This window comes from Rousettus aegyptiacus, unplaced genomic scaffold (genome assembly GCF_014176215.1).
Source record: "Rousettus aegyptiacus isolate mRouAeg1 unplaced genomic scaffold, mRouAeg1.p scaffold_m13_p_3, whole genome shotgun sequence".
NCBI classification, from domain to species: Eukaryota; Metazoa; Chordata; class Mammalia; order Chiroptera; family Pteropodidae; genus Rousettus; species Rousettus aegyptiacus.
In genome coordinates this window covers 74487893-74493892 of record NW_023416306.1, presented here as the reverse complement: position 1 = coordinate 74493892, position 6000 = coordinate 74487893, and the positions used below count along the sequence as shown (strand labels likewise).

The window sequence follows — 6000 nt, the reverse complement described above, 5'->3', positions numbered from 1 at the left end:
CTTTAGAAAGGCTGTGCAGGCTGTCAGAGAGCCTTGGTGGAGGTGTGTCCTGACTCCACCTGGGTCCCCACCCAAATGCTCTGCTTCGCACTTTGCAGGCACTCAGAATATGGCAGGTAACTGACATGGAGAGCTATTTAAAGACAGACTCTCAAGTAAATTTGAGATGAAGTGGCTCAGATTGTTTTTTCCAATGCTTAAAAGTACCCTGGTGTTCTACGGCCATGCTACCCTAAACAAGCCCAATCCCATCTGATCTCGGAAGCTAAGCAGGGTCGGGCCTGGTTAGTACTTGGATGGGAGACCACCTAGGAAGACCAGGGGCTGTAGGCATAAAGAAATAAAAAAAAAAAAAAAAAAAGAGAGAGAGAGAGATTGTAAGATGACAAGTTCCTTGCAATCGTGGTCAACCAAGGGTTGCCTCGCCCTAAAAAAAAGTACCCTGGGCACTGTTATGAACTGACTTGTTCCTTTTCTCAATGATGTACTTTCACGTATTTCCCTTTTGGAGGATAGTCTTCCCAGAGTCACTCAAATCCAGGACTTTTTCAAAAGGATACTTTAGATAGTATCTCTCAGTAAACTAGGACTTAACCATCTAAAAAATATCTTAATACAAACAAGATTCTTAAAATCTGGCATTTAAAAGTCATAAAATCAAGCACAAAATTATATTAACATTATCCTTAAAAAGGATCCTTAATAAAGGTATGACAATTTTACCTGAATTTATAGACATTATGTCTTCACAAAATGCAAAGGAATTTTGGTAATACGATTATAAAAGGGACTTTGTTTTCTTGGAAAAAAATAACAATTAGCCTCAGAATAAATCAGTTGTTTATAAAGGCCTCTCAAATCAAATTTGATAAATTTCTAATTTACCACTAGTTCAGTGCTCAATCAGCATATACACTATTAAGTCAAACCTAGAATTCTTTCCTCTGTATAAGGAAAACATTAAAGCAGCTTGATTTACAGAAGTCCTATTTTAATAGTTTCTTTCCCAAAATACTTAAAATTTTCAGAAATTCACTTATCCCATCAGAGAGGTAAAGCTGATCTTTTCCCCAAAGGAGGAAGAGATAAGAATACAGAGCCTTGTTTAATTGAGTAATTCACCAAATTACTGTTAGCATGGGTGTCTACCCAAAACTACATCTAGTATTTCGCACTGTTCCAGCTTGACACTGTTAACTAGAAAGAACTGCTGTTAAACAGGAAAATGTGACGAATAATTTTAGAATATTTTAAATTATGAAGACATAAAAACTAAGAAAAAGGTTTTGGATTTTTTCTGATAGTAATGGGAAATGACTTAAAAGTTCACCTTGCAATTCATGATGAACTATAGGATAACATGCACACAAAACCCGAGAAGCAGAAGGTATAATTTCTAACCAGGCAAGGCCCTGACCACAACCACTGCTCCCCACCACGAAAAGCACATGTGCTGCTGCCTCACTGGAGGCGGCTGGCAGAACCAAACCTTGGTGGATTCTGAGTATGAGTACTAACATTCCGTCTGTTAATGGTCAGCTGGGAGAATTAGGACTGTAAATTGAGAATATGCTGCAACTTATATTTTATTTTGTGTTCTCTTTCTAAAAGCCACACCACACCACTCTAGTTTCAGATCATTAAAATGCCTAAGTGGCAGCTGTAAGATGTGAGCTTTCCTTCCATGGAGCACAGCGCAGCAGGGAAAACAATGGTTTGTCATAAATGCCTTCATCAGCTCTGTGCTCTTCAGCCAAGGCCCAGACATAATTGTTGGTACCAGGTACCTCACTGAGCCAGGTAAGCAGTGGGAAGCCTGTGATGCTGTAATAGTTAGAACACACGTGAGCTTGTTGACTATCTAAATTACCTTGCTAGTTTTATATGCAATATAGACTGTCAATATTCTGAGGCATTTTTGTAAAACGAGTTAACCTTTCCTAAATGCTTTAAAGAGATAGGAAATCATATTTTTATTCTGGATAAACAAATTAGAACTTCAGAGATGTTTAAAAAAAATAAGGAAGGAAATAAACTGAGGTACAGAGACATTTTTTAGATAAGAGAACTGATCCCAGATCCCCAAATCCCTGTCCAGGGCTAATTCTATCAGGCCTGGTGAATTTATCCTGCAAAGTCCAGCTGCCACACAGCACAGTACCTCCCAAGCCCCACAACTCATAACCACCACATAACTTCATGTACTGGCAAATTTTAATTATGTAACAGTGACACGTTTTAGGAGCTTATCCAGTTAACTGACTCTGATGTTACAGCCCTCTGAAGAGGAGGTACATAATGTTGTTTTATATTTATCTGGGAAGAAAGAGCAATCTTCCACAGACAGCTTAAAAAGTCACAATTAAAGATGGAGAACTTTCAAGAACAAAATAACTATTCGTGCCCACTTTGCTTCATAAAAGATTGTAGATAGCTTATCTAATTATTTGTATATATCTACATTTACAAAATAATGTGTGTTTTTGCTATCTGAATAGCATTAAAGCTGAAGTAAGTTAAAAATGATTTGTTTACAGATTACAACAAAGGTTTGGAAGATATCGACATTTGAAATTGCATTCTCTTAATTTAAACACTCACCTTCCATTAAAATTTCTAAACTGGAAGTCCAGGATGTCACCTAACCTGTTATCCCTCTAGAGTAAGGTGGCCTGATATCTTTGCTTTCTTAGGACAAAAACACGCTCTTGGTGCCCATGCCCTTCACACTTTCCCAAGCGCCCCGTGGAGGAACACGGGCAGTTCAGCTATGCCTGTTTCCAGTCACCATCCTCTGGCAATCTTGATGGTTATTTCTTTTGAGCACACATTAAAATAGAATGAGATTTGTCTGCAATTTAAATAAGCAACTGGCTTTACTTAGAAGACCATGGGGACCAATGTTAACTATCCATATCAGAAATTTAATGATGGGATGTCCAAAAACTAAGGGGAATTTTAACACCTGCAAACTTTTTCCCCCTAGAGACATTCAGCAAGAAAGAAGAGAAGGCAGTGATTAAAAACAGTGTACCAAGGCCCAACTGGGAGTGGAATGTGGATAGTGATCACTACTCTCCCACTGCACACAAAACTACATTTCCTTGGGCATTAATTGTCCTTTTTTAGACGACACCTTCCCCCTTCGGCAGCAACACATTCTGAAAGTAACCCTGCTATTTAAATTACTACTGATTGGACTACCAGCTGACACTGTAAGGTCTTAGCACCACGTTCCACAAACGCATAAGGAGGCAGTTTAGTGCTCATGACCATTGTGACAATGTGAAAATTTAAATGAAACATCAAATCTTTATTCATAAAGGTTAGATTTCAATAGTGTTTATCATTACAAATTTTATGTATACAGAAGATGCTCGTGTCCTGAAAAAAAAAAAATGGAAATCTTCCCATTATATGATAAATGAAGCTGTATCGAACTAAAAATAAAGTCTGAAAAATCAAAAAAAAATCAAAACAAAACATGGCAAACATTTAAATAACAAAGCTGGCATCTGTGTAAGGCACTGCCTCCCAATCGAATGCCAGCATGAAGGGGATATGTCTCCTTTGTGCAGGTCCAGCTTTGCATCACCCATGTTTCCAGCATCTCATTGGAAAGTCATGGGCAAGACGCTCCCTATTTACAAAGTAAACAAGTGAGAAAGGCTAAATCATTTGCCTGATATCATACAGATTCGAAGTGGATGACCAAATCTAGAACTCAGCATTCTTTCAATGTTCTACTTAATACAGTTTATCCATCCCTTTTCTATCAAAGTAGAGTATCAGTATTGTTTCTGAAATAGTTTGTCAAAAATAATGCCCTGCTGATAAGATTTTTTTCCATTATAAAGTTAACAGTAAGAAAACCCAACTAAATTTTAATACAGCGCTATGGGCTGAATTGTGTTCCCCTCAAATGTATCTGTTGGAGTCCTAACTAACCCCTGGTACACCTCAGAGTGTGACTGTATTGGGAGATATGATATGTTAAAATGAGGTCATAAGTGTGGGCCCTAATGAAATATGACTGGTGTCCTACTTGATTAAAGGAGGAGACACACACACAAAGAGGGAAGGACATGTAAGGATATAGGAAGAAACAGTTATCTACAAGCCCAGGACAAAGGTCTCAGGAGAAACTGACCCTTATGTGACACCTGGACCTTGGATTTTTAGCTTCCAGAACTGAGAATAATGTCCGTTGTTTAAAATGCGTTGCCTGTGGTGTCTGTTACAGCAGCCAGAGCTGACTGATATGTGGTATGCCTATTATCACAAAGCACTCCTTCAGTGGTCTACCTCACACACTTGATTAAACAAAGCAAGACCCTTTTTACAATTACCAAACAAAAAAGGGCCAGTGGCAATGGCTGAGACGTTCCTGTATTTTTTAAGAATGTGTATGAATTAAACAAATGGACACCTGCTAACAGGTGTTAAGTTTCCTGTGCACTAATATGATCTCTCCCGTTTTAAACTACTCAAAAGCAGTTATTCCATTTGTTAGATGAGGCAGACTGTAAACTCCATTTGCTCAAACATGTTTTTCAGACTTAAACATACTGCTTTCCCCTGCAAGATTGTTCTGAAAAAGACCAAGATCTTGTCCTTTCTAGCGTGACAAATCAGATTTGTGATAGATTAAGACATAAACCCAGTTGTTATAAGAACTACTTAACCATAGTATTATAGGACAACTCAAAGCGACCTTTTGGTAAAGTAACGTTCCTAGTAATAACAGACATACACACAGTAAACAGTACACAATAAAGAACAACTTTCAGGAAAAAAGCCTTAGTCACCAAGGACCACTCTCGTTTTTCTAGTGGGAATGCCCACAGCCTATCACACATATTCATGACACAGAGCATGGATGGTAACTACCAGATTCCTTGTAAATCCTTTGAGACAAATTCAAGGCAAAAGCTTTAAAGCTATTTTTGCAATCTATATTTGAAGACAATTCAGAATGCTGAATTTCATCTCAAGTTGTTTATAACTCTTCGTGTTAACATCAAGGTTTTAAAGACCTTCCTTCTTTTTCACATCATAACCTGCTTCAGTGGTCCCAACATGAAGACAGAATTTTAAAGTTGTATATTATGTACCAATCCTATAAAGGACTTTAGGTAGTTCACATGATACTTCAAACTCTTACATTCCCCCAGGGCATGAATTTTCAAGCATAAATTAAAGAAATGGAGGAGAATGAAGATAAAAGTGGAGGCAGGAACATTCCTACAATGCAACTGGCAGCCTACTCACTGTTAATGGCCAATGTAAAGAAATGCATGGAAAGGGCTCACCCGTACTTCAGTGTCACCACTGCCACCTGGTCCAGTGCCCTCACATAAAAATTAAGCAGAAAGAATGCAATGTCATATTTAGGTAAAATGAAGTATCAAAGCAATACCCCCAAACCATTTCCCATTGAGTTACCAAAACTTAAAGAGTTTTAAGGCCAAATATAAGGAAAAACAGGGACGATCTCAGAATGTCTGGATAAAGAAAGACTCACCGGATTCCCTGAAAATCAGCAGCCTAAAAGCTTACGAATACATGACAAACTGATTACTGTAAATATTATGCATAAGACTGTGCTTTTATAAGAATATTAATTTAATGACATGTTTAAAGTATCTTTGAAATAGAAAATAGTATCTGCATTTTTATAATGAAAATTATTTAAATTTCTTCAGCATAATTTCTCTCCAACATAAGAAATTTTTTCCCAGGAAAAAAATCACTTTGGGTTCTAATTCTTATGATAGAGGCACACAGATTCCTACATTCTAGTGACTAATGTAACTTTTTAAAGGAAATTTGGAAATAAGAAAACACTTTTTGCTATCAACTCATAATTAAGGTTACAAAAAATTATCAGACTACTATTTATTCAAATCATTCCAGTAGGTAATTTAATTCTGAGGCATTAACAGCAGCTTGGAGCCTGTGCACAGCGTTGAGGGTCCAAGTCCTGATGACCTCTGTAAT

General features: G+C 37.4%; 1 pseudogene; it reads left to right on the top strand.

Annotated features, from left to right (window-relative positions):
• The first annotated feature begins 214 nt into the window (after positions 1-214).
• LOC118600988 lies at positions 215-333 on the top strand (annotated as a pseudogene).
• The last annotated feature ends 5667 nt before the right edge of the window (positions 334-6000 follow it).